Genomic DNA, 12,964 nt, shown 5'->3' with positions numbered 1-12,964 from the left:
GAAAATGTATACTCTTTAAAGCCACACCCCAATTCCCACCTCCTCCAGTCACACCCTACCACATCAGTTACCACTGAATCCCTATCAGGGGATTAATTCACCTACTGGGTTAAGACTCTCATAACACAATAATTTCTCCTCTGAACCTTCTTGCATTGTCTCACACGTGAGCTTTTGGGGGATATCTCACATCCAAACCATAACAGGAGGGATTTAATATTATATCTTCTGCAGAGTAGTTGTTCTTTTAATGGGTCCCAGTCAGGCACTCGTTTCTTTCCACAGAACTGAAACTATATTGACTCTTTTTCTAGACATTCCCTAAAACTGCAAGGAAGTACACAGTGATTTTGCCAGATTAATTTCTCCTGAGTGTGTAAGAGGAGGTCAGAAAATGTACCAAGTCATTCATTCACGCCTGGTATCTAGTATTTTATTATGCACAAAATTTCCATTTTTGCTGATAATCTTATGGATTTTAATTACATGAAGTTCCCTTGAATGAAAAAACTTGCACTCTATCTGTTGTGTTTACTGATAGATACTACTGAGCAAAAGTGTGTGATATATAGAACACATTTGAGAGTTATTCAATGAATGGCTTCTTAGCTTAGGAAATATACCTCAATATAAGCATTATCTTTTTGTGATGACATTTATGTCAACTTTATAAACATGAATGACCTTATATGTTCTATTATAAGTGTATTTTATATTCATACTAAAGTTTTCTTCTGTCATTATTAGTGTCTCATTTTTGGTATCTTTAAATAAATAAGCATTTTATTGGTAGGAGAATATGTATTAATCAGCAAATGCTGGGGAAATTAGTTATCTATATAAAAAAAAAGATAAAATTCCATCCATGCAACACATCATACAAAGATTTCTAAATAAAGGCAAAATATTTTTTTAACCTACAAAATTTCTACAAGAGAATACTGGAAATCATTTTATGACATTACAGTATGAAAAACTTATTTGAAAGAACTTGTTTTAAAAGATAAAACAAGTAAAAACCATTTGAGAAAGAATAACAATTTCGTCCACAATGACGATAATGTGTGAGGCTGGAAGAATGTAAAAACTGCGTAAAAAATTAAATAACATAGTACATGAAATTTCCAACCCATATAAATTACTAAAGATTAATATCCTGAGCTGAGCATAGTGGTATGTGTCTGTAAACCCAGCAGCTTGGATTTTGTTGTTGTTGTTGTTGTTCTAATTAGTTATACCTGACAGTAGAATGTATTTTGACACATTATCCATAAATGGAGTATTTCTTCTCATTCTTCTGCATGTAGAGTTACACCAATTGTGTAATCATATATGCACGTAGGGTAATAATGTCCTATTCATTCTATTATCCTTCTTAACCCCAGGCCCCCTCCCCTCCATACTCCCCTCTGTCTAATCCAAAGTACCTCTATTCTTTCCTAGCCCCACACTCCCTTATTGTGAATTAGCAACCACATATCAGAAAAAAAAAAAAAAAAAACATTCCAGTCTTTGGTTCTTTGGGATTGGCTTATTTCACTTAGCATGATATTCTCCAGCTCCACCCATTTACTGGCAAATGCCGTAATTTCATTCTTAAAGGCTGAGTAATAATTCATTGTGTATATATATCACATTGTATTTATCCATTTATTTGTTCAAGGGCACCTAGGTTGGTTCCATAGTTTAGCTATTGTAAATTGAACTGCCATAAACATTTATGTGGTGGCATCTACTATAGTATGCTGAGTTTAAGTTCTCTGGGTATCGGCCAAGGAGTGAGACAGCTGGGTCAAACCGTGGTTCCATTCCAAGTTTTCTGAGGAATCTCCATGCTGCTTTCCATAATGGCTGCACCAATATGCTGTCCCATCAATAACATCTGGCTATTCTCTGTCCCTATCCTTTGCCCCCAGTACATATTCAAACACTTACTCTGCCTTATTTTCTGCAGACTCCCTTTCACCCTGGCTTTCATTTGGGTTTAGCCACTTGTAGAATTGACTTTGTCCTCCTAACAGTTCCAAGCACTAGCTCTCACTGTATGCAGGAATCCCCATTTTTCTTAGGGGAAGCCACTTATCTCTGAATAACTCTCAAGCTGTTAAATTTTCATTCCCAGAAGTGTAGAAATAGGAGTTCTGTTTAGAGATGAACAAACAGACATTTAACATTCAATTGTTAACTCATAGGTTGTCATATGCTGTTTTCCTTAGCATAAGAAAAATAATGGGAAAATCAGATACTATATTTTATTCCCTTGAGTAGATATCCATTGGTCATTTATTTTATATTCACTGTTTATCATTTTCTTTAGCTGCAATGGTTCTAAAATGGTGAAATGAGTAAAGATGAAGTCTAGATCCAACAAAAATATACATTTTAATCCATCAGTTCATTGAAAATGATTAATGAATTTATTGTCTCAAGAGATACTGTAAGTGGTTGATTACCTTACTTTATTTTTTCTTTTCAAACATTTGATTTTCAGACCATTCTCCTGTGTCTGTATCAATCCAAGAGATCCAAAGAAAAGTCATTATAAGCCATGACTTAGTTATGGTGATAGATAATACCATAGATAATAAATAGATAATATAGTGGGAATATAATTATGGGAAAATAATTAAAAGTGTGCATAGTAGTTCTCAGCATGGTTTGAGTTTTCTCTCTCCCTCTTTGTTAGAGTAGCTAAGGGTTTTTCAATTTTATTTATTTTTTTAAAGAATCATCTCATTTTGTCAAATTTTTCAAAAGTTTCTTTTGTTTCAATTTCATTTATTTCAGCTCTGATTTTAATTATTTTGTCTTCTGCTTTCGGTGTTGATTTGTTCATCTTTTTCTAGGGCTTTGAGATACAACATTAGGTCATATATTTATTGACTTTTTATTCTTTTAATAAATAAGTTCAATGCAATGAACTTTGTTCTTAGCACTGCATTCATAATGTTCCAGAGATTTTGATATGTTCTATCGGTGTTCTCATTTACCTCTAAGCAGTTTTTTATTTCCTTCCTGATTGTTTCTGCTATCCATTTGTCATTCACTAGCAGTATTTAATCTCCAAGTGTTGGAGTACCTCCTATTTTTTTCTTAAATTGTTGATTTCTATTTTCATTCCATTATGATCTTATAGAAAGCAGCGTGGTATTTCTATTTTTTTGTATTTACTGAGAGTTGCTCTGTGGCATTTTAGAGAAGGATCCATGTGCTGCTGAGAAGAAAGTGTATTTTCTCAATGATGGGTGAAATACTCTATATGTCTGTTAAGTCTAAATCATTGTATTATTTAGTTCTTTATTTGTTTAGTTTTTGTTTGGAAGACCTATCTCGTGGTGAGACAGGTGTGCTAAAGTCACCCAGTATTATTGTGTTGTGGTCTATTTGACTCTTGAAATTGAGAAGGGTTTATTTGATGTATGTAGATGCCCATTGTTTGGGGCATATGTACTTATGATTGTTATGTCTTGCTGATGTATGATTCCCTTAAGCAGTATGAAATATCTTCTTTATCCCTCTGACTAACTTTGGTTTGAAGTCCACTTTGTCTGATATGAGGAGAAACTCCTGCTTGTTTACACAGTCAATGTGAGTGATATATTTTTCTCCAATCTTTCACCTTCAGTCTATGGATGTTTTTTCCTAGGAGGTGAGTCTACTGAAGACAGCATATTGTTGGGTCTTTTTTTAAATCCAGTCTTCCAGTCTATGTCTTTTGATTGATGAGTTTAGGTCATTAACATTTAAGGTTTTTATTGAGATATGTTTGTAATGAAAAAGGAAGTATCATGAGGGACACTACTGAAATACAGAAAATAATTAGAAACTACTTTGAAAATCTGTACTCAAATAAAATAGAAAATCTCAAAGACATCAACAAATTTCTAGAGACATATGATCTACCCAAACTGAATCAGGAGGCCCTATACAATATAAATAGAACAATATCAACTAATGAAATAGAAGACTCGATCCAAAGCCTACCAATGAATAAAAACCCAGGACCAGATGGATTCTCAGCTGAGTTCTACAGGACCTTCAAAGAAGAATTAATACCATTACTCCTCAAATTATTCCATGAAATATAGCAGGAGGGAACCTTTTCAAATTCATTCTATGAGGCTAGTATCATCTAAGCCAAACAAAGACATATCATAAAAAGAAAAAAATTCATACCATTATCCCTGATGAATATAGATGCAAAAATTCTCAATAAAATTCTGGCAAATTGCATAAAAAAAGCATATTAAAAAGATAGTACACCATGATCAAATGGGTTTCATCCCAGGGATGCAACTGTTTCAATATATGGAAATTAATAAACATAATACATCACATCAATAGGCTTAAAGACAAGAATCATATGATTATCTCAATAGATGCAAAAAAAGTATTTGACAAAATACAGCTCCCCTTCTTGCTCAAAACACTAGAAGAAATATGGATAGTAGGAACATAACTCAACATTGTAAAAGCCTTCTTAGCGAAGCCCAAGGCCAACATCAACTGGAATAGAATTAAAAGAATTCCTTCTGGCCGCTGCTGCCGGGACCAGGACTGCGCGCCAGCACCCCCCTGCCGACAGCTCCACCACCATGGAGGACATGAACGAGTACAGCAACATAGAGGAATTCGCAGAGGGATCCAAGATCAACGCGAGCAAGAATCAGCAGGATGACGGTAAAATGTTTACTGGAGGCTTGAGCTGGGATACAAGCAAGAAAGATCTGACTGAATATTTGTCTCGATTTGGGGAAGTTGTAGACTGTAGGATTAAAACAGATCCAGTCACTGGAAGATCAAGAGGATCTGGATTTGTGCTTTTCAAAGATGCTGCTAGTGTTGATAAGGTTTTGGAACTGAAAGAACACAAACTGGATGGCAAATTGATAGACCCTAAAAGGGCCAAAGCTTTAAAAGGGAAAGAACCCCCTAAAAAGGTTTTCGTGGGTGGATTGAGCCCAGATACTTCTGAAGAACAAATTAAAGAATATTTTGGAGCCTTTGGAGAGATTGAAAATATTGAACTTCCCATGGATACAAAACAAATGAAAGAAGAGGATTTTGTTTTATCACATATACAGATGAAGAGCCAGTAAAGAAATTGTTAGAAAGCAGATATCATCAAATTGGTTCTGGGAAGTGTGAAATCAAAGTTGCACAACCCAAAGAGGTATATAGGCAGCAACAGCAACAACAAAAAGGAGGAAGAGGTGCTGCAGCTGGTGGACGAGGTGGTACTAGGGGTCGTGGCCGAGGTCAGGGCCAAAACTGGAACCAAGGATTTAATAACTATTATGATCAAGGATATGGAAATTACAATAGTGCCTATGGTGGTGATCAGAACTATAGTGGCTATGGCAGAAATGATTATACTGGGTATAACTATGGGAACTATGGATATGGACAGGGATATGCAGACTACAGTGGTCAACAGAGCACTTATGGCAAGGCATCTCGAGGGGGTGGCAATCACCAAAATAATTACCAGCCATACTAAAGGAGGACATTGGAGAAAACAGGAGATGGTAAAGAAACCCATCTTGCAGGACGACATTGAAGATTGGTCTTCTGTTGATCTAAGATGATTATTTTGTAAAAGACTTTCTAGTGTACAAGACACAACTGTGTCCCAACTGTATATAGCCGCCAATTAGTTTTCTGTATTTTTACTTTGTCCTTTGCTATCTGTGTTATGACTCAATGTGGATTTGTGTTTATACAAATTTTATTTGTATGATTTCATGTTAAACCTCAAATAAATGCTTCCTTATGTGATTGTTAAAAAAAAAAAAAAAAAAAAAAAAAAAAGAATTCCTTCTAAAACCTGGAATAAGACAGGGATGCCTTCTTTCACCACTTCTATTCAACATTGTCCTTGAAACTCTAGTCAAAGCAATTAGATAGACAAAAAAATTTAAAGGGATATGAATAGGAAAAGGAGAACTCAAACTATCACTATTTGTTGATGACATGATTCTATATTTAGAAGATCCAAAATACTCCACCGGAAAACTTCTAGAACTAATGTGTAAATTCAGCAAAGTGGCAAGATATAAAATCAGTACCATAAATCTGTGCATTTCTATAACCTAAACTTTTTCAGTTTTTTTTTTCTGATGATTTTTCAGGTGGTATGCTTTTATTTTCTAATTGCTCATTGAATTTTTCTTATTTCTAATTGCTCATGCTAATATGTACAAATGATTTTTCTATCCTCAAATCTTGACAACCTCATTTATGAGTTCTACTAGACTTCTATAGCTTCACAAATACTTTCTACATGGGCAAACATGTCTTCTGTCAAGAGACACACTTGTATTCCTTCCTTTAACATTAGTATGCCTTTATGTATTTTTCTTTATTGCACTGACAAGAACTTCCAATTCAGTATTAGATAGGAATGATAAGTATTCACATCCTCAATGTGTTTGTGATCTTAATGAGAACTTGAGCTATACCCTTTTCTTAGGTGTCCTTTGCTAGGTTAAATGAACTGCTTTCTATTTCCAGTTTGCAAAGACTTCCTATCATAGGAATTATAGAGCTGAATTTTGTCAAGTATTTTTTTTTCTTTTCTGTATCTACTAAAATTATTGTATGGTTTTCCTTTTTTAATTTGTTCACAATGTGAAATATGGTGATTGATTTTAAAAAGTTGACTCAGTCTTACATTCCCTTTGACCATGATTCTTGTTCTGGTAGATTAAATTTGTTATTTTTTTTAAGAATTTTAACATACATATTTTTTCGTGGAGGAGTATGTTTATAATTTTATTGCTCTATAAATTTGTTGCTCAGGTATGTAATTAGACAACTTTTACCCTTGTGAAATTAGTTGGTAAACATTTCCTTTTGTTTTCTGAAACAAGTGTATAATTGGTATTATTTCATCAATAAATATTTAGCAGACTGAACAAGGTAGCTATGTACCAAGATGTTCCTTTGTGGCAAGGTTTTTTGCATAAATTTTATTTTTAGAGTGGAATTAAGACTATACACATTATCCCTTTTAGCATAAGTTTTTGTTACATGTATGTCTCAAGAAATTTTACACTTTGTCTTCACATCAGTTGGCATAAAGTTGTTCATAACATTCTTTCATTATTATTGAAATATTTTCATTGCATCTAATGATAATCCTTTCATTCTTCATGTAATTTGTATTCTCTGTCTCCCTGTTTCTCTCTCTCACTCTCTCTGTATGTGTGTCTCTTCCTCTTTATTTGACTAGTCAATAAGATATTTGTTATTTTTACTAATCTTTAATTTTTCTCTGTTGTTTTTCTTATTTCAATTTCTTTGCTTTCATTTCTTGTTATTATTCCTATCCTTTCATTTAGATTGGGTTTAATTTTTTTCTGATTTTTAAAAAAGTAATTTAGATGATTGATTTAAAAAATTTTTTTCTGGGCTGGGGAGATAGCTCAGTTGGTAGAGTGCTTGCCTTGCAAGTACAAGGCCCTGGGTTTGCTCCCCAGCACTGCAAAAAAAAAAAAAAAAAAAAAAAAAAAAAAAAAAAAAAAAATCAAAAAAATTTTCTAAGTAATGTAATACTCTAAAATTTCTTCTATTTTCTGCTAAATTTCTAATTGATTGCATATGCTCTTTAGTGAAATGCCTATTCAAGAGTCTTTCTCATTTTCTGAATGGATTTCAACAATTGTTGGGAATGCTTTATATATTCTAGTAAAAAACCCTTTTCCAGATAATAAATATATAAATATTTTGTATTTTATAGCTTATCTTTTCATCTTTTTCAGTACCTTCTGCATAGCAAAAGTATTTACTCTTGATGAGAACCAACTTTTCAGTTTTTCCTTTTATGAATCATGTTTCTGGATTCAATTTTAAAACTATCTGGCTTGGGATCAGAAAGATTTTCTCCAGTATGTTTTTTCTAAGAATTTTAGAGTGTTACATTTAAATCTATAACCAATTTTTAGTTTTTTTTTTTACAATTTGAGTAAGGTGTGAAGTTTAGATTGGGTTCCTTTCTTGTTGTATTGCTGCAGCACAATTTGTGGATAAGCAATCATTCCTCTCCTAAATTACTTTATACAATTCAATCAAGCTTCAATTGAGTATATTTGTTTTGGTCTATTTCTTGGTTTTCTGTTCTGTTTCTCTATTAAATTTGTATATTAAACTTTGACAGTGAGAAAGAATGCTTACTATGATTTTATTTTCATTTTTTTAATTTTGCTTTAACTTTTCTTGGTTCTGTGACTTTCCATATAAGTTTTATAATGATCTTAGCAATGTTTACAGAAAAGAATCTTGTTGGACTTTCAGTAGGTGTTGCATTATATCTGTAGATAGTTTTAGGGAGAATAGAAACTTTATTGTCAGGTCATCCAACTCTCCATTTACTTAGATCTTGAATTTCTTTCATTACATAGTGTAATTTCCAAGTACAGAGCCTATAAACAATTCACTAGGTTTACACATACATATCTGATTATCTTCAGAGTAATTGTAGATTGCATTGTATTTTTTATTTCACTTGCCACTTGTTCACTGTTAATGATTGATATTTGTATGTTCATATTATAGCCTGTAATTTGGCTGAACTCACTAGTTCTAGAATTTTTTTGTATATGGATTTCTTGGAATTTTCTGTGTGAATGACTGTGCCATTTTCAAATAAAGACAGTTTTACTTCTTCTCTTTCCAGGTGTATTCATTTTTCCCCATATCTTATCACCTGGCTAGAACATCCAATACTGTGTTGAATAAAAGTAGTGAGTTAAGACATCCTTGAAGTATTTCTAACCTTATTGGGAAAGTATCCTGTGGTTCAACATCAAGTATGATATTAGTTGTAGGTTTAATTTGAATATTTACTCAATTAAGTTAAGGATGTTTCTTCCATTCCTGATTCACTGAGAGTTTTTGTCATGAATGGATATAATAGTTTATTGAATGCTTGTTCTATCTAATTATGGTTCAATAATTTGATTTTTCTTCCATAAATTCTATATGATGGATTATATTTATTTTCAGATATTATACTGCCCTCATATAACTTGAAAGAAATGTCAGTAGGGAATATTTTATAAAAATAATATAAAATTTTATTTTATAGAATGCTAGATTGAATTTGATAATATTATGTTGCAGGTTTTTGTACAGAAGTTCATGAGGAACATTGGTGTGCAGAATTTTTAAAATTTATTTGTACTAATTTTGTCTGTTCTTATTGCCAGAATAATACTAAACTCATAAAACGAATTGAGAAGTTTTCTGTCCTCTTCTATTCTCTGGAAAAAAAAGAGTGGGTAAAATTGTTAATTCCTTATCTATTTTGAAAAGTCACCTACTAAAAACTTCTAGGTCTAGAGATTTTGGGGGGTAGCTTTTAAATTACAAATTTAGTTTTTAAATGATTATAATACCATTTAATTCTTCTATTCTACCTTAATTAAATTTTGGTGGTTGAATATACATATATATGCTAAATCTAAAATATATGAAGGAATTTTTGTGAAACATGCTTTAGATAAAAGTAACTCTAGTCTAAAATATCCAAAATTTTCAACAAAATATAACTACAAAAGAATTTAAGAAAATATGTTTAAAGACTTAAATTCAATGTGGATCCTTGTCTCAACTTCTTATCATTTAGAATAGGGATAATATAGCAATACAAAAACAGTGAGACATGTAATAGAGGAGTTTTAACAAATCTGAAGCATAATTATGGAAATAAGTGATAAGTGAGAAACCAGAGTGGGGTCACGAATGGTATAGATAGCACAAGGAACACGTGCACAAAGGGGAGGAGGAGAAGGGAAGGGAAGGAAGTTGAGAACAGCTAATTCTCTCCTTTGCTTTGTGAATACTTTCTCACATTTGACTTTCAAATGATTGTGTTGCACATCACAATGCTTAGCTGCTTCATGCTCTTGATAAGCCATAATGGTTCTCTTGAAGCTTAGTGACTTTTGCTTATCTAACCAAGCATGCAGACAGATACGTCTCAAGCAAACAAACTGTTCAGTTTGGATCTGTGTATACTCCACATACATCTTATTCATGATTTAATATGGTATGGAAGATTAATACTTTGGGGAGAGTACTGGGGTTTTAACCGAAGGGCAATTTGCCACCAAGTTACATCCCCAATCCTTTTTGTTTCTTTATTTTGAGACAGAGTCTCTAGAAGTAATATAGGGCCTCGCTAAGTTGTTGAGGCTAGTCTTGAATTTGCCATCCAAGCCTCCTGAGCTGCTGAAATTACAGACATGTGCCAGTGCACCCAGCAGAAGAGTAATGCTTTTAATGTCATCAATACATGGAATAATTTAGTTGATAAAATAATTTTCCAACTTATATTACACTATACAGCATATTAGAAAGTTCAGTAATTTTTGTTTCTCTCTTTCATTTGTCAAAGGTTTTTACAGATGATGGTATTTCTTAGGACTATGAAATACATTCTATCCAAACATGAAAGATAAACAATATTATTTGTTTCTGAAAGGGTTCTATATGAAAATTCTACTACATGTTATTTTCTGTGATGACATAGCATGGAAGTAAGAAGATATTTGTTGGATAAGTTTAGTACATTTTGAAATAAAACAAAAAAATAAACTATGAGAAGAATATATGGTTTCAAAAAAGCAATTCAAAGAATTATGGTTGGTGAACCCTCACCTCAAGGCATTTTTGGTAGATAATGTTCAGAGCACACTTTGAGAAATTTGCAATAGGATGTTACTTCATTTAATTAATCTCATTATCTACAATTTGAAATGTGTTTATGAATTTGAAAAATCCAATGTGGATCCTAACTTCTTATCTTTTATAAAATGCATAATATAGCAAAATGAAAGTAATAAGACATGTCATAGGAAGAGAGAAGTGTATTTTTTTGTTCAGAGAGCAGAGTGATAACCATCAGCAGGGAGAACTGAAGACTTTCAAAGGACATAGAATTTTAGATAGAGCTTGAATAAAGAATGAATACATTTTGATAATGATATGAAATGGAATTAATGACATATGAAAAACACATAAGGTATTAAAAGTTAGGACATACACCCAAATAATTTTAATTTTTTATGTTCTTGATAAATAATGCCAGTGTAGAACTACTATAAATCACTGGGTTAAGCAGTAGGGATATAATGAGCTACAAGAAAATGTAAAATAGTAGAAGAGATATAAAACTTACTACTACTATTACAAAGTAATAAATGACATGATGAAAATTTGAAGTGCTTTGTGGGGACAGAAAAGGAGAATTGGTATTGAGTTTAGCCTTATAACTTTAAGTCGGGCTTTCCTGAGAATGATTAAGCAAATAAAGGTAGATAAATATTATTCATTTCAACCTTAAAGTGAAGTATGTGAAAAGGCCCTGAGTTGATGAATGAATTTGAGGAACTAATTGCAACTAAACATAGGACAATTAAATTAACAAGGTCATGGGGAATAGAATAGTCCTGATAAATACATCTTAGCTCAATACAGAGGGAAAAGAGAAGGTCAAGAGCCAGAGAGGGCAAGAGCAGGAAAGAGGCTAGTAAAATTAGGAGAGAGTAGGAAAATTGTGATAGGAAATTGGGACTTTAGAATCAAGGAGTAGATGATGTATATAATCCTGGGTTGAAGACTCTATGACTACTAATGTTGAGAAAATGCAGATCATTACTCTTGAATGATTTTAGAGGAATTGAAAGATTTAAAAAAGTGTTAGATCCACAAAATATGACACTGGTTATTGCAAAGGCTAATTTTGAGGAAGTTGAGAAACCACAGAAAGCCCAAATTAGGAGTCAAAAAGAAACATATAAACCGAAAGGAATAGAATTTGAATAGTTTTAGAAACTTATAAGGCAATGCCAAATACCTGTATTTTCTTAGATTTGTTATATTTAACTTACTTTCAAAAGAATATTGTAAGAATTATCATTTTTTCTAAAGCAATGAATACAAAAGTAAATGCTGCATCTGATTTTACATATCAGTTTATGATTTATTTACTTATATATATGGAAAATTACATGCATAAAAACAATTTTTGAAAGATTATCATTAATGCATTATTATTATTGCATTATTAATTCATTACACATTATTATCAGTATTTCTGCATGGGGTATGCATGCAATTTGATGTCATATTTTATTATGTCATTTCAATAAAGTGCACTTATTTCTCAAAAGACATGAGTTCCTCTTTGGTACAAATGACTATAGTAGATTAACAATTTATGACATTTATTATTATATTTTTTCTCTGATTTAATTCTCTTAAAATTCAAATTAGTAATTTAAGACGTACCATGGCAATGGTTTTTTTCTTTTTTTTTTTTTCTTTGCAGCATTTACTTTGTTGTTGTTGTTTTTAGATATACGTGACAATAGAGGGTGTTTTGACATACTGTACATACGTCGTGGAGTGCAACCCATTCCAATTAGGATCCCGATCTTATGGTTGTACATGATTTTCTAGTTCCGATAACATAAAAAATAGGGTGCAGAGATAGGTAAATTCATTTACTAGATTGTTCCATATGTTTAAATAATGAGAAATACTATAAAGCAAAGCCTGCATGGTTCTCCTAAAACAAAATACTGTAAATTTCTCCTCTGATTTTAGAGGAGTGTTGTGGCATAAGTGATCTGCAGTTCAATATCTTAGACTTTACAAGGTCCTCTTCAATTTTTTTTTTTCAAATGACATCTATTTATTTATTATTTATTCATGAAATCATACTGGTAAACAGGGTAATGATGTCTGTCTCATGAATGGTATGAATCTACATCATGTACAATCATAGAAACAGAAACTTGTACCCTATTTGTGTACAATGAATCAAAATGCAGTCTGTAAAAATAAAAAAAAAGATGCTTTGTTATGGTAGGGCTCCTTTCACTCACGTGGCTGGCACAAGCAAGTGCTTAATAAACCTTTGTAAAGTGAAAGACCGTCAGAATTATATTAGTCCTCC

The 12,964-nt window shown here is 32.2% G+C and overlaps 1 protein-coding gene and 1 pseudogene across 3 annotated transcripts in view; both read left to right on the top strand.

The window, feature by feature from the left end:
- The window catches only part of CSMD3 (CUB and Sushi multiple domains 3), a 1,211,679-nt gene that overhangs the window by 376,725 nt on the left and 821,990 nt on the right, over window positions 1–12,964 (top strand). The window lies entirely within an intron of this gene.
- Window positions 4,542–5,776, top strand: LOC306657759 (heterogeneous nuclear ribonucleoprotein D-like; annotated as a pseudogene). The gene has a single exon. The product of its transcript is annotated as a heterogeneous nuclear ribonucleoprotein D-like (transcript).

This window comes from Sciurus vulgaris, assembly GCF_902686455.1.
Source record: "Sciurus vulgaris genome assembly, chromosome: 1".
Lineage (NCBI taxonomy): Eukaryota > Metazoa > Chordata > Mammalia > Rodentia > Sciuridae > Sciurus > Sciurus vulgaris.
The sequence above is the reverse complement of the archived record's forward strand: the minus strand, read 5'-3'. Positions and strand labels throughout refer to the sequence as shown.